The sequence below is a fragment of the Pongo pygmaeus genome, chromosome 19 (genome assembly GCF_028885625.2).
Source record: "Pongo pygmaeus isolate AG05252 chromosome 19, NHGRI_mPonPyg2-v2.0_pri, whole genome shotgun sequence".
NCBI classification, from domain to species: Eukaryota; Metazoa; Chordata; class Mammalia; order Primates; family Hominidae; genus Pongo; species Pongo pygmaeus.
In genome coordinates this window covers 69,663,777-69,687,225 of record NC_072392.2, presented here as the reverse complement: position 1 = coordinate 69,687,225, position 23,449 = coordinate 69,663,777, and the positions used below count along the sequence as shown (strand labels likewise).

Genomic DNA, 23,449 nt, shown 5'->3' with positions numbered 1-23,449 from the left:
CCCAGCTAATTTTTGTATTTTTTGTAGAAACGAAGTTTCACTATGTTGGCCAGGCTCATTTTGAACTCCTGATCTCAAGTGATCTGCCCACCTTGGCCTCCCAAAGTGCTGGAATTATAGCCATGAGCCACTGCGCCCAGTCAAGTGGTGGTTTTTTTGAACAACTAAGAGTAGGCAACATATCACAGCAATGGAATTTATTTATTTGTGTATTATTATTATTATTTTGAGACAGAGTTTTGCTCTTGTCGCCCAGGCTGGAGTGCAATGGTGCGATCTCAACTCACTGCAACCTCCACCTCCCATGTTCAAGCGATTCTCCTGCCTCAGCCTCCTGAGTAGCTGGGATTACAGGCACCACACCCGGCTAATTTTGTATTTTTAGTAGAGACAGGGTTTCTCCATGTTGGTCAGGCTGATCTCAAACTCCTGACCTCAGGTGATCTGCCCACCTCAGCCTCTCAAAGTGCTGGGATTACAGGAATGAGCCACCTTGCCCAGCCAATTTAATTATTATTATTATACATACCTTGGTGTTCAGTTGATGGATTGTTGATGTTTGGATGAGTAAGAACAAATGGCTTAGTGCGGTGGTTCACGCCTGTAATCCCAGCAGTTTGGGAGGCTGAGGTGGGCTGATCACCTGAGGTCAGGAGTTGGAAACCAGCCTGGCCGACATGGTGAAACTCTATCTCTACTAAGAATACAAAAAATTAGCTGAGCATGTGGCATGTGCCTGTAATCCCAGCTACTTGGGAAGCTGAGTCACGAGAATCGCTTGAACATGGGAGGCAGAGGTTGCAGTGAGGTGAGATCATGCCACTGCACTCCAGCCTGGGCAACAGAGCAAAATGTATTTAAAAAAAAAAAAACAAAAACCCAAACAAACAAAACCATCACCACTTTACAATTCTTTTTAATTTTGCCACTATAATGACATCTTTGCCAAGGTAAGAGGATAGAACATTAAACAGTTTGCTAGCTTCATTTTTTATAGCTTTAAATATTTACACATAAGGACGTTGGTTTTCATGTGTACTCTTTTTTTTAATCTTCAGAGACAGAGTCTCACTCTGTTGCCCAGGTTGGAGTGCAATGGCGCGATCTCAGATTCAAGTGATTCTTGTACTTCAGCCACCCGAGTAGCTGGGACTACAGGCATGCATCACCATGCCCAGCTAATTTTAGTATTTTTTGTAGAGATGGAGTTTCACCATGTTGGCAGGCTGGTCTCAAATACCTGGGCTCAAGCAATCCTCCCACCTCAGCCTCCCAAAATGCTGGGATTACAGGCTTGAGCCACCACGCCTGGCTTGCTTAACCTAATTTGAGTTGGTTCCTGTTACTTATAAACAAAGTATCCTAAATAATACAACCATGCTGTACAACTGCCTGTTTCCAAAACAGAAAGGCATACATAAATAAAAGGTTTTCTCCTTTGGGCAGTTTGGAAGCAAAAACCAGGTCACAGACAATACCAGCCACATAGGCTTTCCTCCAGCCTTGAGTTTCAGACACAACCAAAGAGTCTGGACCAAACCAATGACAAAGCTATCCTTCCAGGACACTGAGTATCCCTCTGATACTTTCTGCTAAACTCCAAATTTCAGGAAAGCTGGGTACAAACAGCCAAATAATTGCATGGGCCTCCAGGGGGCGCTCAAGCCTGCCCTCTCTGTTTCCTTTACTTATTCCCCACTCGCTTAACCCAGGAAAGGAAAACTGCTGCTGTGCTTTTGGAGAGGACGGATCTTATTGGCTACTGGGCTACTGGTCTTTTTCTTGCCTGCATAGGTGTGTCTATTTCCTGCGGCTGAAGTAGAAATTGGGTCTGAGGTCAGCTGGCTTCTTCTTCACTCTTAGGAAGGTTTTTGATTTTTTTTTTTTTTTTCTCGTGATGGAGTCTTGTTCTGTCGCTCAGGGTGGAGTGCAGTGGTGCGATCTTGGCTCACTGCAACCTCTGCCTCCCGGGTTCCAGCAATTCTCCTGCTTCAGCGTCCCGAGTAGCTGGGACTACAGGCACGTGCCACCGTGCCCAGCTTTTTTTTTTTTTTTTTTTTTGTATTTTTAGTAGAGACGGGGTTTCACCATGTTGGCCAGGATGGTCTTGATCTCTTGACCTTGTGATCTGCCTGCCTTGGCCTCCCAAAATGCTGGGTTTACAGGCGTGTGCCACCACACCTGGCCAAAAATCTCATAATGGTTTAAGAAGGTTTACAAATTTGTGTTGGCCCGCATTAAAAGCCGTCCTGGGCCACAGATTGGACCAGCCTGCTCTAGGAGAAGCACTCCTGTCCTTTACCTTCCAGATCTACATCTGGTGGGCAGTGGGCAGATTGACCTTTCTGAAACCTACACACAGCTTTAACTGCCCACTTCCTGTTAGTGGTGTTCACAGGCGTGGGCATGGCTGTAGGAGTAAAAACTCATTAGCTGTTAACAGTCAGGGTTTTAAGGAAACTGAATTGCCAATGAAATCTGATTGGCAGTTCCTTAAAACTTACAGGTTTCCTGTCACTTCCAGTCACTTCCAGACATCTTGTCTAGACATATCTTTGAGACTGGGGAACCTATTCTTGTAACCACAGGCCACCACCCAGGCCTCTGGCACTCAGTTAAATGGCTTCTGCCTTGAGGCTATTCACAATAGTCGTCTCTAGTACACAGGGACCATCTATAATCTGCTCTTTGCCCCAGTTTTTCCTCTTTGTGGGCAGAAAATGTTTAAAGCATTGTGATGCAGCAAGCTGGTCTCTTGCCCAAATCAGTGTCCTGCTAAGTCCCCTGTCTCTGCGGATGCTAACTTTCACTTGGGGTACAGAATTCAGCTTTTCCAGCCCTGTAACACTCCAAGTTGTAGGATTTCCAGTAAACTTGGATTGCAAGACACTCTAAGCAAAACTGAAAACTTAAAACAGGGCACCTTCAGCCTAAAAGATGTCTCTTATAGGACCTCAAGACTGCATGAAATCACTAACTCCTGCCAGCATTCCAATTTTTTCCTACCATTTCCCATAATTCTACAGTCCTGATAGGCACATAGTCTGTGTTCCAGACACCAGCACCAATTTCAGGATCATTAAATTTTGAAGAGGTGCCTGCTCTCCACCCTACCTCTTCCACTCAACCCTGCATCTGTCTTGACAGAGGATTCAAGTTAACACACAGCTCTTCTTTTTCTTATCCCTTTGTTTGGATGCTCCTGCTTCCTTTATGACCTTCAGTTTCAAACAAGTTCAATTCAAGTTATATTCAAATTAGAATATAAATTGTAATTCCCTCATCTTTAAATTTTACCAAGGGATTATCAAGATGTTCCTCATGTAACTGAGCAATCTATATAACTGCATATGCCTCTCTCCTATCCCATTGTGCTTGTAAAGATCCCAGCTCTCCACATGCAAAGGACATAAAAGGCATTCATCATAAAAGAAAAAAAAAGATACATTTGACTTTATCTATCAAAATTAAAACCTTCTGCTCATCAAAAGACATTGATATGGTTTGGCTGTGTCCCCACCCAAATCTCATCTTGATTTCCACTTGTTGTGGGAGGGACCTGGTGGGAGGTAATTGAATCATGGGGGCAGGTCTTTCCCATGCTGTTCTGTGACAGTGAATAAGTCTCACAAGATCTGATGGTTTTAAAAAGGGGAGTTTTGGCCGAGTGTGGTGGCTCATGCCCGTAATCCCAGCAATTTGGAGGCTGAGGCAGGCTGATAACCTGAGGTCAGGAGTTCAAGACCAGCCTGGCCAACATGGTGAAACCCTGTCTCTACTAAAAATACAAAAATGAGCCGGGTGTGGTGGTGCATGCCTGTAATTCCAGCTACTTGGGAGGCTGAGGCAGGAGAATTGCTTGAACCCAGGAGGTGGAGGCTGCAGTGAGCTGAGATCATGCCACTTCACTCCAGCCTGGGTGACAAAGCGAGACTCTGTCTCAAATAAATAAGTAAGTAAATAAATAAATAAAAGGGGAGTTTCCCTGCACAAGCTCTCTTCTTGTCTGCCACCATGTGAGACATGCCTTTTGCCTTCTGCCATGATTGTGAGGCCTCCCCAGCCACATGGACCTATAAGTCCATTAAACCTCTTTTTCTTCCCAGTCTCAGGTACATCGTTATCAGCAGCATGAAAATGGACTAATACAGAAAGTTGGTGTTACTGGGGGTCAATTTTTCTGACTGGAAATCTCTGTAGCCACAGTGCCTTTGCCTGAGTTCTTGTCCTGCATCCGGAAGAATGAGGTATGCAGACAAGTAAAGGGTGATGAAGAGTTTTATTTAGTGTTAGAACAGCTCAGAAGAGTGGGTACCTCCTCTCTGTAGGCAGGTCGTCCAGTCAAGTATTTAGCTCTTAGCAGAGAGGAGGCCCTGGAGAGGATAGTTCCTCTCCTCAGCCAAGTCATTCAGATGTCTCGGTAGGTCTCTGAAGCTCTCAGCAGAGAGGAGTACCCTCTCTGCTGGTCCCTCATCTCTGCAGGTCTCAGCAGAGAGGGTATTCCTCTCTGCAGCTGGTCATCCTATCCCATAAATGGTACTCCTCTCTAGAGGTGGAGTAGATGGTACTCCTTCTCTCTGCAGCTGTTCATCCTGTCCTGTCCTGTCTCCCTGCCCTCTTTGTCCTCTGGCCATCCTCTGCCTGCTCTGGCTGAGCCCAGGGCTTTTATGGACCTCAAAGAGGAGGAAGTGCATGCTGATTGGTCCATGGGCAGCCATGGGCAGGCCAGAAGAGGTACCACAAGTCCGCACTCCAGTCTGTGGGACTGGCAGCCCAGCCCCCAGCCCTCAGGCCCTCCTTGGCCTGACGGTGGGGCCTTACTAGGGACCCCACCCACTTCTGCCCAGGACTGTCTGCCTCCTGCTACCATTCATGGCTCTGGGGCTTGGCCTTAACCCTGCTCTGAGATGGGAGTGTGTGCCAGGAGTGGAGAGAGGCCAGGCAGTGGGAGCAGACACCTCTGAGCCTGCAGGGATGGGGTGGGGCGGGTCTTTTCTGGGGCACCCGAGGGTGCAGGGTGCAGAGACACCTGGGTCCTGCACCTGGGAGGGCAGCTGCAGCTGCACCTGGGAGCTCCTACCCCGCTAACTTGGAAGAGGCAGGCCTCCTGCTTGTCCCTGGCTCCTGCTTGCTTCATGGAGTGGGAGGCCCAGGTCTGCAGTTGTGGGTCTAGCGGCTGCCGCTGCACCCAGGAGGACAATCCTGCCTGCACCTAGCTCCCCCAAGAGCACAGGGAGGCTCAGATCCATAGCTGCAGTTTGCATAGCCCCAGGAGGGTGAGGCTTCTGCCTGCTCTGTAGAGCAGGAGGGCTGGGTCTGCAGCTACAGTTTGGGCAGCTATAGTGGCATGGGGCACCCCCGTCCCAAATCAGAAGGGGCAGGTCTCCCACTGGCTCCATGGAGTGTGCAGCCCCAGCCATGCCTCCCTGATGCAGCTGGCAGGATGGCAGCAGCCACTGCCATCATTGGTATTGAGAGTGAGGTGCTGCTGAAAAGATACTCAAAAATGTGGAAGTGACTTTGGAACTGGGTAACAGGCAAAGGGTTGAACAGTTTGGAGGGCTCAGAAGAAAACGGGAAAATGTGGTAAAGTTTGGAACTCCCTAGAGACTTGTTGAATGGATTCAACCAAAATGCTGATAATGATAGGGACAATGAAATCCAGGCTGAGGTGGTCTCAGATGGGGATGAGGAACTTGTTGGGAACTGGAGCAAGGGTGACTCTTGTTACGTTTTAGCAAAGAGACTGGCAGCATTTTGCCCCTGCCCTAGAGATTTGTGGAATTTTGAACTTGAGAGAGATGATTTAGGGTATCTGGTGCAAGAAATTTCTAAGCCTCAAAGCATTCAAGAGGTGACTTGGGTGCTGTTAAAGGCATTCAGTTTTAAAAGGGAAACAGCACAAAGTTTGGAAAATTCACAGCCTGACAACACAATAGAAAAGAATCCCGGCTGGGCATGGTGGCTTTCAGTCTTCAAAACTTTCTCAAATCTGTCTGGTCTCATACCTGTAATCCCAACACTTTGGGAAGCTGAGGCAGGCAGATCACTTGAGGTCAGGAGTTTGAGACCAGCCTGTCCAACATGATGAAACCCTGTCTCTACCAAAAATACAAAAATTAGCCAGGCATGGTGTCGTGTGCCTGTAATCCCAGCTACTCGGGAGGCTGAGGCAGGAGAATCACTTGAACCCAGAAGGCGGAGGTTGCAGTAAGCCAAGATTGCACCACTGCACTCCAGCCTGGGTGACTCAGCAAAACGCCATCTCAAAAAAAGAAAAGAAAAGAAAAGAAAATCCCATTTTCTGCGGAGAAATTCAAGCCAGCTGCAGAAATTTGCATAAGTAATGAGGAGCCAATGTTAATCGCCAAGACAATGGGGAAAATGTCTCCAGGGCATGTCAGAGGTCTTCACGGCAGCCCCTCCCATCACAGGCCTGGAGGCCTAGGAGGAAAATATGGTTTCGTCGGCCTGGTCCAGGGTCCTTGTGCTGAGTGCACCCTACGGATTTGGTGCCCTGCATCCCAGCTGCTCCGGCTGAGGCTGAAAGGAGCCAACATAGAGCTTGGGCTGTAGCTTCAGAGGGTGTAAGCCCCAAGTCTTGGCAGCTTCTACATGGTGTTGAGCCTGCAGGTGCACAGAAGTCAAGAATTGAGATTTGGGAACCTCCACCTAGATTTCAGAGGATGTATGGAAATGTCGGGATGCCCAGGTAGAAGTTTGCTCCAGGGGTGGGGCCCTCATGGAGAACCTCTGCTAGGGCAGTGAGGAAGGGAAATGTGGGGTCAGAGCCCCCACACAGAGTCCATACTGGGGCACCACCTAGTGGGGCTGTGAGAAGAGGGCCACCATTCTCCAGAGCCCAGAAAGGTAGATCCACCAATGGCTTGCACTGTGCACTCAATGCCAGCCTGTGAAAGCAGCCAGGAGGGAGGCTGTACCCTGCAAAGCCACAGGGAGGGTGCTGCCCAAGACCATAGGAACCCACCTTTTACATCAGTGTGACCTGGATGTGAGACACGGGGTCAAAGGAGATCATTTTGGAGCTTTAAGATTTGACTGCCTCACTGAATTTTGGACTTGCATGGGGCCTGTAGCCCCTTTGTTTTGGCCATTTTCCCATTTGAAACAGCTGTATTTACCCAATGCCTGTACCCCCATTGTATCTGCTTTTAATTTTACAGGCTCATAGACGGAAGGGACTTGCCTTGTCTCGGATGAGATATTGGACTGTTGACTTTTGAGTTAATGCTGCAATGAGTTAAGACTTTGGGGGACTGTTGGGAAGGCATAAATGGTTTTGAAATGTGAGGACCTGAGATTTGGGAGGGACTGGGGCAGAATGATATGGTTTGGCTGTGTCCCCACCCAGATCTCATCTTGAATTTCCATGTGTTGTGGGAGGGACCCAATGGGAGGTAACTGAATCATGAAGGCAGGTATTTCCCGTGCTGTTTTCATGATAGTGAATAAGTCTCACGAGATCTGATGGTTTTAAAAAGGGGAGTTCCCTGCACAAGCACTCTTCTCTTGTCTGCCGCCATGTGAGACATGCCTTTCACCTTCCATCATGATTGTGAGATCTCCACAGCCACGTAGAACTGTAAGTCCATTAAACCTCTTTTTCTTCCCAGTCTCAGGTATGTCTTTATCAGCAGTGTGCAAACGGGCTAATATAGACACTATTAAGAAAGTGAAAAGGCAGCTGGCCACAGTGGCTTGCACCTATAATCCCAGCACTTTGGGAGGCTGAGATGGGCAGATCACTTGAGGTTAGGAGTTCGAGACCAAACTGGCCAACATGGTGAAACCCTGTCTCTACTAAAAATACAAACATTAGCCAGGCATGCTGGTAAGCACCTGTAATCCCAGCTACTCAGGAGGCTGAGGCACAAGACTTACTTGAACCCAGGAGTCAGAGGTTGCAGAGATCGTGCCACTGCACTCCAGCCTGGGTGACAGAGTGAGACTCTGTCTTAAAAAAAAAAAGAAAAAAAAAGAAGAAAGAAAAAAAAAGTGAAAAGGCAAGCCACAGACTGGGAGAAAATGTTCAACATACACATATTTGATAAAGGATTCATATCAGGATATATAAAGAATTCCTGTAAATTAATAAGAAATTTTTTTTTGTGAGACAGGGTCTTGCTCTGTTGCCCAGGCTGGAGTGCAGTGGCACAACCAGCCCAGCTAATTTTTTAATTTTTTGTAGAGATGGGGTCTTGCCATGTTGCCCAGGCCAGGAAAAACATTTTCTTAATGAACAAAATACTTGAAACAGCACTTAGAAAAGAACATATCTAAACAGCTAGTAAGCATGTAAAATAGATGTTCAACATCATAACCATCAGGGAAATACAAATTAAAACCATAAAAAGAGATCACTATACACCCACCAGAATGGCTGAAATTTAAGAGACTAACAATGCCACCTACTAACAAAGATGTAGAACTGGAACTCTCCCATACACTGCTGGTGGGAGTATAAAATAGTACAAGAACCTTGGAAAACTGTTTGGCAGTTCCTAATAAACTTAAGTATACACATAGCCTATAGTCCAGCAATTCTATTCTTAGGTTTATACCCAAAGCCAAAAAAGAGTTGTACAAGAGTGGTCATAGCAGATTTATTTATACTAGCCCCAAACTGTAAACAACCCAAATGTCCATCAACTGGAGAATGGATCAACAAATCGTCCTATAGTCATACAATGCAATATTATTTAGCAATGAAAGAATGTACTACCGACATATAAAATCACAAGGATGAGTCTCAAAATTGTTATTTATTTATTTATTTATTTATTTATTTATCTGAGACAGAGTCTCACTCTGTCTCCCAGGCTGCAGTGCAGTGGCGCTATCTTGGCTCACTGCAACGTCTGCCTCCCAGGTTCAAGCAATTCTCCTGCCTCAGCCTCCCGAGTAGCTGGGATTATAGGCATGCACCACCACGCCCAGCTAATTTTTTTGCATTTTTACTAGAGACTGGGTTTCACCATATTGCCTAGGCTGGTCTCAAACTCCTGATCTTGTGATCTGCCTGCCTCAGCCTCCCAAACAGCTGGGATTACAGGCGTGAGCCACCGTGCCCAGCCTTCAAAATTATTGATTTAATTTTGTTGATTGATTTTGTGTCTGGCAAAAGAAACCAGACACAAAATACACTACAGATAAGTGAATTTCATATATGTAAAATTTAAGAGCAGGCAAAAGTAATTTATGGTGATAGAAACCAGTATAGTGATTCCAGGGAGGTAGGAGGTAATGGCTTGAAAAGAGTACCAGAGAACTTTCTGGGGTGATGGAAATGCTTTATATCTTGATCTAGGTGATGGTGACACAGGCGTATACATTTGTTTAAAAAAAAAAAGTATTGGTTTCTCCAGTTACTATTTGTGCATTTTCCATTATATAAATAATAATTCAATTACATATCATTTAAAGGGATAAGGCTGGGGGTAGTGGCTCATTCCTGTAATCCAGCATTTTGGGAAGCCAAGGCAGAAGGATCACTTAAGGCCAGGGATGCAAGACCAGCCTGGGCAACATAGCAAGATTCCTGTCTCTATTTTAAAAAATGAGATAGATTTTATATATTCTGTTATTGAACAATCTTCAACATATGCAACATATGGTGCTAATAAAACAAGTTGCAGAACAGTGTTTTAATTTTTTCTTTTTTAAGAAAAAGAATATGTGCTGGGCTCAGTTGCTCACATCTGTAATCTCGTCACTTTGGAAGGCCAAGGCAGGAGGACCACTTGAGCCCAGGAGTTCAAGAATAGCCTGGGCAACATAGCAAGACTCTGTCTCTACAGAAGAAAAGAGAAAAGGAATATTCATATTCATATACATGTATATTTGTTGGGTTTTATTTATTTTTTTAGATGGAGTTTTGTTCTTTTTGCTCAGGCTGGAGTGCAATGGCACAATCTTGGCTCATCGCAACCTCTGCCTCCCGGGTTCAAGCGATTCTCCTCCCTCAGCCTCCCAAGTAGCTGGGATTACAGGCATGCGCCACCATGCCCGGCTAATTTTATATTTTTAGTGGAGAAGGGGCTTCTCCATGTTGGTCAGGCTGGTCTGGAACTCCCGACCTCAGGTGATCCACCTGCCTCGGCCTCCCAAAGTGCTGGGATTGTAGGCGTGAGCCACCGCACCCAGCCTCATTTTGTATTTTGTTCAGGAATACCAGATCCTTCTGGGCAATAGGGGTTGGGTGGAAGGGGCAAGCCCAGAGACTCAGGGCATCCCTCCTCACACTGCACAAGGAGGTGCTGGCAGCTTGTCTGGCTCAGCCGGGGATCCCAAGGTAAAGTAGGGGATTCGTGGCAGGTATCACCTAAGCTGGGTGATGAGGACACAGAGCAAGACAGATTCTATCCCAGCTAACTGTGAGAAGCTTCAGAATGGACAAAGGAAATGGACTGAACATGGCTATGATAGTGAACAGGAATACTTTCCATTTAACTACTCAAAGCACCTGTTATTCCACCCACTATATATTTACAGGCTTACAAAAAACTTGAAGGCCCTAATCCTCACCTTCAGGGTTTTTTTTTTTTTTTTTTTGAGACAGAGTTTCGCTCTTGTTGCCCAGGCTGGAGTGCAATGGCACAATCTCAGCTCACTGCAACCTCCACCTCCTGGGTTCAAGCGATTCTCCTTCCTCGGCCTCCTGAGTAGCTGGGATTACAGGCACGCGCCAATACACCTGGCTAATTTTGTATTTTTAGTAGAGACGGGGTTTCTCCATGTTGGTCAGGCTGGTCTGGAACTCCCGACCTCAGGCGATCCACTCACCTGGACCTCCCAAAGTGCTGGGATTACAGGTGTGAGCCACTGGGCCCAGCCTTCCTTCAGGTCCTTCCTAACCCCTAGCCTCACTGTTCTCCCCCTCTGCCTGATTCAGCCCTCAGTCTCAGTGCCAGGGCTGAAGCCACACTGACCCCACCTCTAGCAGAACCTAGGACTCTCCCATGCTTCAGGAGCCCCTTGGAAGGCTGGGTCTGTTCTCAAAGATGCCATGGGTTGCCATCTTTACAATGTCATGAACTGTGGCTTTATGTTAATGGAAACTAGTTATTCTGGGGGAAGGAAGATTACATCCTGTCTCCCTTTCCTCTCTTATCATTAAAAAATTAGTAAATATGGCCAGGCACAGTGGCTCAGGCCTGTAATTCCAGCACTTTGAGAGGCAGAGGCAGGTGGATTACTTGAGGCCAGGAGTTTGAGACCAGCCTGGCCAACATGGTGAAACTCCGTCTCTACTAAAAACACAAAAATCAGCTGGGCGTGGTAGTGGTGCACTGTAGTTCCAATTACTCAGGAGGCTGAGGCAGGAGAATTGCTTGAACCTGGGAGGCAGAGGTTGCAGTGAGCTGAGATCATGCCACTACACTCCAGCCTGGGCAAAAGAGCCAGACTCCATCTCAGAAAGAAAGAAGAAAAGAAAAGAGAAGAGAAGAGAAGAGAAAAGAAAAGGAAAGAAAGAGAAAGAAAGAAAGAGCTAGAGAATGGGAGTAGGGAGAAGTGGAAATAGGAGGGTGGAGTCACCTTTACCCTCACACTGGGCAGAAGGAACTATCTCCTATGCATTGTCAAAGAATATCATCATGACCCTTTAGGGTTTCTAAAGTAGCTTTTGAGAAATTAATTTCAATGCACTCTCACTGGTGCTTACAGAACCTGTGTAAGGAAGAAATAAACAGGAAAGCTGAGGTACAAAGATGCTGAAGTCATTCAACTTCAGCCTTAATAGCTCACCCTTAAGGCACAGGAGCTTAAGGGGAGATTGGCTTGTTTCCCAAAATGGAAAATCTTTACTGTTTCTTCTAACAATATACAAGAGTTATTCTTTTATCAAGCAATATGGAAAAACAGAAAAGTCCTTATAAATTTACTCCTCAGAGATAAATCATCAACAGAGCATTTCAGATTTAGGCTACCATGCTCTTGACTGCATGCAACGGAAAAGGACTGGGTACATTAAGCAAGAAAAGAGACTTATTGGAGGGATGTGAGACAGCTCAGAGCACCAGAGAGAGGCTGGAAAAGCAAACTCAGGAAAACGGGCAGAGCCCAAGGGGAACTGGGCAGCCAGGACCTCAGGCAAGGTCAGGATCCTGGGCCATGTCGTTAGGATGCCAGTTCTGCTGCCAGTGGGCATGGCCTGGCTGCCCCCACTGCTCCTGGGACACCGGGTGTCACAGCCATCACTAGCAGCAGAATGAGTTCTAAAATGCTCGTTTCTGGGCATCAGTCTCTGGATTTTAAGTCTAATTGGCCAAGCTACATCTCATTCTGACTGCTGGAGAATGAGTATATCTACCTTGGGGCACAGCTGCTGTCACCCAGATCACACAGTGTTGGCGCCCTCAAGAAAGGAAGTCAGATGTCACACGTCAAATAAATGGTAAATGTTCATTACACACATGTGTAACTTTTCTGTTTGTTTATAAGTCATGGGATATTATACATATTACTATATATTGTTAGTATATATTATATATGAATTAGATATTAGTATATATTATTAAATGATGTATTTTATTTATATATAATTAATGTTATATATAATTAATATAAACTATATTATTATACACACTAATTGGTACAACACTATTATACATAAAAATTGGTAAGTAGATTTTACCTACTCTTATCATATTGTTATACATGCTAATTGGTATGTACACATACTAATTGGTAAGTCGATTTTATTATTATTATACATAATAATTGGCAAGTAGCTTTTTTGTTTTGGCTTGTATATCTTTTTATATCATTACAATAAGTTATTCCCTAAATTCTTGCACAATATTTATTGTGTAGATATTATTACCAATTTTCACTTGGACGTTTATTTTCTGTTTTTTACTATTATAAACAACATAGCTGAGAACATCCTGGAACATACGTCTTGGCACTTGCCTTGGTGTTTCCGTAGGTTAAAGTCTCAAAGGTGAAACTGCTGAGTCAAATGGCGTGTAAAAATTTAATGTAGCCAGATTGACCTGCAGAAACATCCGTTTACATACACGCTCACTAAAACGGGGGAGAGAGCCCAGAGGGGAGTGTCTTTTCCACTGATCTGATTTAATCCTAAAGTTAAGGATAATCGCCCAGCAAGGAAGGGTATCTGGGTGTTATCTCAGCAGTCTCACCTGGTGCTTTTTAATTAGGCAGACACGCAAGTGGAGGCGAAACTTTGGAACGGTTTTCTCGTGAGCTCCAGCCACGTGAAACCGTACGACTCGTACCGACGCAGTCAGGCTGGGGGCCCAATTTCAAAGTCTCCGTTCGCGCGTTTCTGGGGCGTCTGAGGTTTGAACCGTTGTCCCCTACATGCCAGTCCGCTTCCCTTCCTGCTTGGCCAAAATACCTTTTCTAAGGCACTCCCCACGTAAATAAATAAATAAACAACCCAGGCTCCGTGCGCCGCGCCTCCTCCCCCGGAGCTGGGGTTGGAGCAGGCTTTCCCCGGACCCAGTCCGGCCCCACATCGCCAACCCCGCCAGCCTGCTGCCTTTCCGACCTCCCAGCCCCCGGAGGAGCGCAGGAAGACATGATATCCCCGGGACCAGAAAAGCCTGGAAGGCGAAGGACGCAGAAGCCCTCGCCCCGCCACCCGTGGGACCCCGGCCCAAGGTCCAATCCGGCAAACACAGACACCGCCGCCGCTCTGGAAAGGACGCCTAGAGTCCTCCTAGCTTGAGGAGACTCGCGGCCGCCTTAAGCAGCCAGCAGGTCCCATGGTGTAATGGTTAGCACTCTGGACTTTGAATCCAGCGATCCGAGTTCAAATCTCGGTGGGACCTCACTAGACCTTTTGGTCCTACAATTCGTGTTTTGAGGACCGCTTCCGGCAGCAGCCACCTCGGGCTGTGTCGGTAGCCCCACTGACCTGCCCTACAGCGGCTTGGGGTACCTCCCCGTCTCTCAAGATGTTTTCATTTCAGGGCCGTCCTGGGGGTGTCAGTGCGCACGCGCGAGAGTCGGGCAGAAAAATAAATGTGTTGATGGGAGAGCGAACGCGACTTCACCCTGGAGGGCAACTTCCGTAAGAACCCAAAGGATCCGGAGGATGCTGCTTCAGGCCGGGCATAGCTAGGTCGGCCGGTCTAGGAGGTCCCACGTTGCCGAAGTTGCCATCATGCTTCTTATTGGCTACTGAGCAAGCGCGATACGTTACTGCTGCCTGAGCCGCCAATGAAGTGGCTCGACCGAATCAAAGGGCGGGGAAACGGCGCCTGCGGGACTCCAATTGGTCACAAACAATAACGAGGCTGCAGTCCCCAGAGGGGTGTGTTTTTGGGGTCTGGCACCCACCGTAGTATGTTTGTCTTGGTTGTCCGGTGCTCAGTGAGGTCGTCTGTGTCTGTCAGTCAGAAAACAGGCCCTTACGCTGTATTCGGTGGCTCACGCCTGTAATCCCAGCCCTTTGGAAGGCCGAGGCGGGCGGATCACCTGAGGTCAGGAGTTCGAAACCAGCCTGGCTAACATGGTGAACCCTCGTCTCAACTAAAAATACAAGAATTAGCCGGGCGTGGTGACGCGCCCCTGTAATCTCAGCTACTGGGGAGGCTGAGGCAGGAGAATGGCTTGAACCCGGGAAGTGGAGGTTGCAGTGAGCCGAGAGCCTGTGTACTCCAGCCTGGGAGACAGAGAAAGACTTCATCTCAAAAAAAAAAAAAAAAGAAAAGAAAAGAAAGAAAGAAAACAGTCCCTAGATCCTGTAGTTGGTGAAAGAGAGAAGCGATTTTAAAAGAAGAAAGAAAACAGTCTCTTAGATGCTGTAGCTGGTGAAAGAGGAAAGGAGAGAGAGAGAAGAGGGGAGAGAAAGAGAGTGAGGGGAGGGGAGGGGAAGAGAAGAAAAAGAAAGAAGAGAAAGAAAAACAGTCCCTCGGCTAAGGGACCGGTTCTTCAGCCGGCCAGGGCGTCTTAAGGCAGTCCTCAGACGGACTGAGCGCGTCTCTCTGGGCAAATCTGTCCAGGATCCGTGTTTAGGGTGCCGAGCAGGCGCACGTGCTTTGCAGGAAAGGGCGTACCTTTAGGATTGTATGGGAAAGACGTGCGTGAAGCAGCTTCTTTGGATTGACATCTCGGTTTTGAGAGGTGCCTGTCTCTCTAGGATAAGTGACAAGGGAGTCCGCTGACGCATTTATGATCTCCCCACAGGTTGATTGGCACTGTGGTTATATGTTCCCGCCCCTTGGGAGGATACCATGGAAACAGAGAGGATCCTCGCGCTGCTCTCCCACCTCTCCCCTGAGCACCCGTTCTCCCCACCCCACCCCACCCCACACTCTCCCTAAATGGTTGAATGGATCTGTGTGTATGAGCAATCCCAGCCTCAAAAATACCTACCCATGAGACGTGGGAGGATTTGCTCCACCAGAGCGTAAAGCTCATTATCAACTGGAAGCTATAAAAATTGAGGTAGTTCGGTACTGGTGCAAGGATGGGAAAACATGCCAACGCAACAGAATAGGGAACCCAGATTCAGCCCCACAAGTATCTGGACAATTGACAAAGCTGGCACAACAGAGGAGTGGGTAAAATAACTTTCTTTTCCTTTCATTCTTTCTCTCTTTTTTCTCCTCCTCTTCCTCCTTCTCCCCCTCCTACTCCCCATTCCCCTCTCCTCCTCTTCCTTCTCTTTTTTTCTTCTTTTTGACAGGGTGTTGCTCTGTCGCCCAGGCTGGAGTCCAGTGGCACAATCGCAACTTACTGCGACCTGGAACTCCTGGACTCAAATGATCCTCCCCCCTCAGCCTCCTAAGTAGCTGGGATGGCAGGCACGTGCCACCATGCCCAGCTAGGGCCTACTTTTCGATAAATTGTTCTGGGACAATTGAGTGTCCATATGGAAAAATACGAAATCGAATTCCTCCCTAACTTATATTAAACAGAGAAATAAATTCCATGTGAATTGTAGACTTCAATGTGAAGAAAAAACAATAAAGCTTCTGGAAGACAACATAGGAGACTATCTTCATGACCTCAAGGTAAGGAAAGTCTTCCCAAAAAAGACAAAAAAGCTTCTAAAATATTGATATACTTCACCATATTAATGTGATACTGTATGTTCTCCTTGTCAAAAGACCCCAATAATAAAATGACAAGGTCAGCCACAGAATAGGAAAAGATATTTGGTTTTTTTTGTTTGTTTTGTGTTTTGAGATAGAATCTCACTTTATCCCCCAGGCTTGAGTGCAGTGGTGTAATCTCAGCTCACTGCAGCCTCAACCTCCCAGGTTCAAGCGATTCTCCTGCCTCAGCCTCCTGAGTAGCTGGGATTAGAGGCCTCCAGCTAACTTTTGTACTTTTAGTAGAGACGGGGCTTTGGCATGTTGGCCAGGCTGGTCTCGAACTCCTGACCTCAAGTGATCCACCCGCCTCGGCCTCCCAAAGTGTTAGAATTACAGGTATGAGTCACTGCGCCCGGCCTAATTTTTGTATCTTTAGTAGAGACAAGGTTTCACCATGTTGCCCAAACTGGTCTCAAACTCCTGAGCTCAAGCGATCTGTCCACCTCCGCCTCCCAAAGTGCTGGGATTACAGGTGTTAGCCACTTTGCCCAACCAGGAAAAGACATTTGTAATGCATAACTGACAAATAACTTAAATATAGATTACAATGGAAAAATCCAGCCGGGATGGTGGCTCACACCTGTAATCCCAACACTTTGGGAGGCTGAGGCAGGCATTACTTGAGCCCAGGAGTTGGAGACCAGCCTGAGCAATATGGCAAATACCCACCTCTACTAAAAATACACAAATTGGCTGAGTGTGGTGGCGCAGACCTGTGGTCCTAGCTACTCAGGAGGCTGAGGCAGGAGGATGGCTTGAGCCCTTGGGGTCAAAGCTTCAGTGAGCCATGATTGCACCACTGCACTCCAGCCTTGGTGACAGAGCAAGATCCTGTGTCAAAAATAAAATAAAGTAGGGAAAATACATAGTCAGTTTGGGTTAAAAAAAAAAATCCTAAAAATCAATAAGAAAAGGCAATCTAATAGAAAAATAACAAAAGGCTTGAATGGGCACTTCACTGAAAAAGGAAACTGAAAATAACTGATATACATATGAAAAGATACAAACAATCATTAGTCATCATGCAAATGCAAATTAAAAACTCAATCAGATACCACTACACACTCACCAGAATGCCAATGCTGATGTTAAGAATATGGAATAATGTGAACCTTCGTAGGAGTGTAAATTGGTGGAAAACAGTTTGACATTACTAAAGTTGGAAATGCTAGACCCTATGATATAGCAATTTCACTCTTGCCCATATATTCACAGAAGTGTGTGCATATGTGCACCTAGAGACATACACAAGAATGTTAGGCTGGGCAAGGTGGCACATGCCTGCAATTCTAGCACTTTGGGAGGCTGAGGCAGGAGGATCACTTGAGGCCAGGAGTTTGAGACCAGCTTGGGCAACATAGTGAGAACCCATCTCTATTTTAAATAAAAGAAAACTTTGTCCACCAAGGGGAAGTCAGGATAAAGATTTTCTACTTTGGGCCAGTCAAACCACATCTGGAGGATTGAGATCAATTCTATGTATCACACAAAGACATTGGTAAATTTCATCCTGCCACTAACTGGCTGGGTAATTTGGGTAAGCAATTTAAGTGTTCTGAGCCTCATATGCAAAAGGATAATAATAGTACCTTTTGCATAGCAGTGTTGTGAGAATTAGTAAAATAGAAATGAAAAGTCTTTATATCTATATCTGATCCATAATATAGTCAAGAATGGTAACTGCTAGAGAAACAACTAGAATAGTGAAGTCTGTGGAAGCTCAGATACTTGAGAAACACAAATACTTACACCAGGAGGAAAACAAAACTTAGAGGTCACAAGATAGCTTTCTTAGTTTATTTGCCTATTTGTTCCTAGTCTGGATTACAACAGAGGCAGAGAATTAGAAGTCATGGGTGGAAGTTAGAGGGGCAAAGAGGATGAACTTTCTAACAACTTGAGCTGTCCATTGGCAGAACAGTGTATTCACCCAGGGGGTTCTTCCTGCCGGCTGCACAGACCAAATCAATTCACCAAGACCTCAGCATTGCATTAAAGAAAGAGTTCAATTGACACAAGGTCTGCCATGTGGGAGATGGAGTTATTTTATTTTATTTTTTTAGACAGAGTCTCGTTCTGTCATCCAGACTGGAGTGCAGTAGTGTGATCTTGGCTCACTGCAATCTCTGCCTCCTGGGTTCAAGCGATTCTCCTGCCTCAGCCTCCCAAGTAGCTGGGACTACAGGTATGCACCACCACACCTGGCTAATTTTTGTATTTTTAGTAGAGATGGGGTTTTGCCATGTTGGCCAGGCTGGTCTTGAACTCCTGACCTCAGGTGATCCACCCGCCTCAGCCTCCCGATGTGCTGAGCCACTGCGCCCAGCCTGGAGATGGAGTTATTACTCAAACCAGTCTCCCTGAAGGCTCAGAAGTTGGGGTTTTTATGAACAATTTGATGAGCAGGGGGCTAGGGAATGGGCACTGCTGACTGATTAGGGATTAAATCATAGGGGTGTGGAAAATGGTCTTTCTGTGCTGAATCTGCCTCTGGGTGGGGCCACAGGCCCGGTTGAGTCATGAATCACTGATCTAGGTGGGGTCTGTCAGTTGCCAGAATGCATCTCAAAAGACCAAGCCTAGGTTTTACAATAGTGATGTTATCTACAGGGGGCACAAATCACAAATCTTGTGACCCCTGGCCACATGACCTCTGAACAGTAAAGGATTATAGAAATGACACCTACATTTTTGGTCCCTGAGCAAGGAGGAGGTTGGTTTTAGGGAGGGACTATTATCATCCTTGCTTGCAAGTTAAACTATAAACCAGATTCCTCCCGTGTTTAGCTTGGCCCACGTGCAGGAGTGAGCTGAAGACAGCTAGTCTGTGAGGCTAGAAGCAAGATGGAGTCGGCCATGTCAGATTTCTCTCACTGTCAGAACTTTTGCAAAGGTGGTTTCAACAGGCTTGAGAAATACTGAGCTGCTGGTGCCTGAAGTCTTCCAGGGAGGCTCAAAGCTCTTTGTCAGTTGTGAGTGTAGGAAGATTTCTGCATTCAGATGGAGATTGGGCTCCACAAAAGGTACCCTGCCTTCCTCTCTGAGGTTTGGTTCGTCTGTGAATCCTCATTCCCAGTTTAGGACTTTACTCACCATGAGCTTTTTCATTATCTCTCCTATGGCTTTCACCATTTTTTGTTTGTTTGTATTAAGACCCTCAGTAAGATGTCTATTTTTCATCAGAAACCAGTGTACACATACACACATGCACAAAACTGAAATAAAGGTTTAAGAAATAAGATGTACTCCACTCCCATTGCTTCACTTGACTAACCTTTTAAAAACAAACCAAAAAAATAGTAAATTAAACAAAAATAATATTTGGCTTGGCGTGATGGCTCATATCTATAATCCCAGCACTTTGGGGGTGCTGAGGTGGGAGGATCACTTGAGCCCAGGAATTTGAGACCAGTCTGTGCAATGTAGTGAGACCTCATCCTTACAAAAAATTTAAAAATTAGCCGAGCTTGGTGGCACGTGCTCCTCTAGTCATGGTGACTCAGGAGGCTGAGGGAAGACGATCACTTGGGCCCCACAGGTTGAAGCTGCAGTAAGCGGTGATCAGGCCACTGCACTCCAACCTGGATGACACAGCAAGACCCTGTCTCAATTAAATAAAAAGAAATAATATTCACACATAAAAGTATACTCTGATATTTTTTCTTTTCTTTCCTTTTTTTTTTTTTTTCTTTTGAGACAAGGTCTTACTCTGTTGCCCAGGCTGGATTGCAGTGTCATTATCAAATGATCCTCCCACCTCAGCCTCTCCAGGAGCTGGGACTACAGGTGTGGGTCACCACACCTGGCTAATTTTTGTATTTTTAGTAGAGGCAGGGTTTCACCATGTTGGCCAGTCTGGTCTTTAACTCCTGACCTCAGGTGATCCGCCAGTCTCGGCCTCCCAAAGTGCTGGGATTACAGGCGTGAGCCACCACACCCAGCCTCTGATATTTTCTATGTATTTTATTTTTTTTAAACTGGTCACAATCGACTAACTTGATTCTAGAACCCATAATTGATAAAACACTTCGACACTCACTACCATCCCAGCTGGCCTTCTTCTCCTAGCTCCAGTTTCTCTGAGACCTCCTCTACATGTCCGTCTCTTTCTATGCCCAGTAGCGTAGGAAGAACCTCTCTTTCTCCTCACAGCAGTCTGAAAGCCTCTTCCAATGGTTTTATTCTGGTGAAGGGGACCAGGGCATAGCACACTGTAGCCCCACATTTCTGGGTTCACGTGATCCTCCTGCCTCAGCCTCCTGAGCAGCTAGGACTACAGGTGCAGACCACTGTGTCCTGTGTAAGCCTATAAGTTATAAAATACATACAGTCTTTTTTTTTTTTTTTTTTTGAGACAGGATCTCACTCCATTGCCCAAGCTGGAGTGCAGTGATGCGATCATGGCTCACTGCAGCCTTGACCTCCTGGGTTCAAGCGACCCTCCCACCTCAGCCTCCCAAGTAGCTGGGACCACAGGCATGTGCCACCACATCTGGCTAAGTTTTATATTTTTTGTAGAGATGGGATTTCGCTATGTTGCCCAGGCTGGTCTTGAGCTCCTGGGCTCAAGCGATCTGCCAGCCTTGGCCTCCGAAAGTGCTGGGATTACAGGCATGAGCCACTGCGCCTGGCCCACACGTAGTCTTTTAACACCTACCATGTTCTTGGTGCTAGAAATACAAAATTTAAAAAAGACTTAGCAGGGCGTGGTGGCTCACGCCTGTTATCCCAGCTCTTTGGGAGGCCGAGGTTGGCGGGTCACTTGAGGTCAGCGGTTCAAGACCAGCCTGGCCAACATGGTGAAACCCCATCACTATTAAAAATACAAAAATTAGCCGGGTGTGGTGGCACATGCCAGTAATCCCAGCTACTGAGGAGGCTGAGGCAGGAGAATCGCTTGAACCTGGGAGGTGGAAGTTGCAGTGAGCCAAGATCTTGCCATTGCACTTCAGCCTGGGTGACAGAGTGAGACTGTCTCAAAAAAAAAAAAACAAAAAACTTACTCCCTGCCCTCAAGGAGCTTGAAATCTTGACCAATAAATCAAAGACTAAAGTACATTGTAAAATGAAAAGCAAGGCTTGGGAGTCTAGGTGGATGAAATGTAAGTGAAATACAGGTGTAGGTAAGGTAAAAAAAGAAATCCAGACGAAAGCTCGGAATAGCATGGGAGTGCTAACGTTTGTGTAAAAAGGGGAGAACATTTATATGGCTTGTGTGTGCATAAAATATCTCTGCAAGGCTGCATGAGAAACTGGAACATTGATTTCTCCAGGAATGAAACCAGGGAGAGAAAAGAAAGAAGAGACTGTTCACTGTATACCCTTTTACACCTCTTGAATTTTGAACCCCCTAATTTTTCATTACTTCTTCATTCAGTCACAAAGTCTCTAGGGACTCAAGAAGCCAGAGAAAGCTTGATGTTTAAACCTAGTTGTGACTTACTATCCGGATTAGCTAGATGAAGAAGCGGCAGCAGGCTAGGGGTGTTTCAAGCCCTGCATGAACTGGTCAAGCAATAAAAGAAGCTCCATATTGATGCGTGGAGCTAGGGGGCCAGGGTAGGGGTTGGGGGTGAGTAGGAGGCAGAGCTGAGGCCCCAGAGGTAATAAGGGCCCCTCATGCGGAAGGGCCTTGGTGGCTTTGGTGCCCAGGAGTCTAGATTTGGTCTCACAGGAAGTGGCGAGTGAAGAAGGGTATTAAGCAAGGGAGCTACCCACTAGCAGCCGAGGGCAGAGTGGGCTGCAGCTGGGCTAGGAAGGCGGGGAGTTCCACAGGAGACTGTGGAATCATCAGGGTAAAAGGTGACCAAGCTTTAACTGAGGACTAGGCAGAGGGAGTAAAGCGATAAACAGATGAACATGTGAGAGCTTTAGAGGGTGGCTCCATCAGGAATTAGCTTGCTTAGGAATTAGCGTGATTAGATGGGCTGCCGGTGGGGGGGGAGCAGGGGAGTGGCAAGGCCATTTGTGCATGGCTCTTCTTCCTTCTCTGTCCTCTCCCGGCTTTCCTGGTCCCTGCTTCCTCAGCTCTGATGCTACAGGCGACGAGTCCCCCACCTCTCCCATTTCCGTGGTCTGGTAGAGAATAAGAAAATCAGAGGGGCCAAGAGTTCATTGAGTAACTACTCCAAAGTCACCTCCCTGCCCCTCTCCTACCCCAGCTTCTGTCGGAAATGAGGGAGAAAGGACAGGAGGGCAGGGAGCAAGATCTTTTTGGTGCTTAATTCAAACCCTGCCTGCAACTCTGCCCCTGCATGAATATCCTGCCTCCTCCATCAGACCAGGGCCTCTGTCTCCCTACACAGGATCAGCCATGGAATGCATGGAGCGCAGTGTAAAATGAAAATGTGTAGGTCTTTTTCAGAAATTATTAAGAATTTCAAGATGAGGACAGCAGAGTGTTAAACCTAGCATGCACCCTTCTAAGCAGGGGACCCTGTGTGACAGCAGAGGTCGAAGGCCCATAAAGCGGTTCTGTCCCCAGTCCTTAAGGTCAAGTAGGGAATTGGGTGGGGTTGGGAGGCAAGAGGTTGTGACTTACTTTTCCAGAGGTGCTGAGGTCATGGTGGAGTAATCCCCTGTCCCCACCTCACTCCTTGCTGGCTTCATGGGTAAGATCCGGAAGGCCCAAGGGTGGGTGGGGCTGGGCTGTCTAACCTACTAGGAAGGATTTCTAGCTGCTGCCAGCTCCAGGAGCTGAGGCCACATTAGCCAGTCAGCTGTTCCCCCTCCCCGCCTTCTGAGGCTGAGGAATCCCATCCTGGGAGTCTCTGGTGCAGTGCGGAAGGAGGGTGATACAGAATTGGAAACTTGAGAATGATTCAGTTCCATGTTACTTGACCAGGAAATCAAGGCGTTCAAGAGCATTCCCTTCCGCTTACTCCCTTTTCCTGGCTTGGCATCCTTTTACTGCTCAGGACCATTAGAATCTCAATTATGTGGTTTCTGCCGGCAGCCTCACACGTCTGACCCTCTGTGCTTCGTCTTCTTCACACTCCTCTTCCCCCACCCCAGCCTGAGTTTCTGGAGTTACTCCAAACTCTATTCTTGGACCTCCTCTCAATCCACACAGTCCTCTTGGTCAATACCTCTCAGTGATCCTCAACAGGTGTGCAAAGGGAGGAGGAGAAGCCTATGGAGTCACGTGGGATCACCTGGTGGGGAGGGCTTTCCAATTGGTGATACCACCATTCACCTAGTCATCCATGGAGGAAAACAGAAGTCATCCTTGATAATTTCTTCTCCATCCTTCCAACATTCAATCTCTAGGCCGTGAAAATTCTACTTCTTCACTACCTCTCCAGTTCATCTCCTCTCCATTCTTACCCTTCCTCCCAATTCACTTCCTAATCACA

At 46.7% G+C, this 23,449-nt stretch overlaps 1 non-coding gene across 1 annotated transcript; it reads left to right on the top strand.

Moving 5' to 3' along the window:
* The first annotated feature begins 13,748 nt into the window (after positions 1-13,748).
* On the top strand, positions 13,749-13,820 carry TRNAQ-UUG (transfer RNA glutamine (anticodon UUG)). The gene has a single exon. It is a non-coding gene; the product is annotated as a tRNA-Gln (tRNA).
* Positions 13,821-23,449: the final 9,629 nt, after the last annotated feature.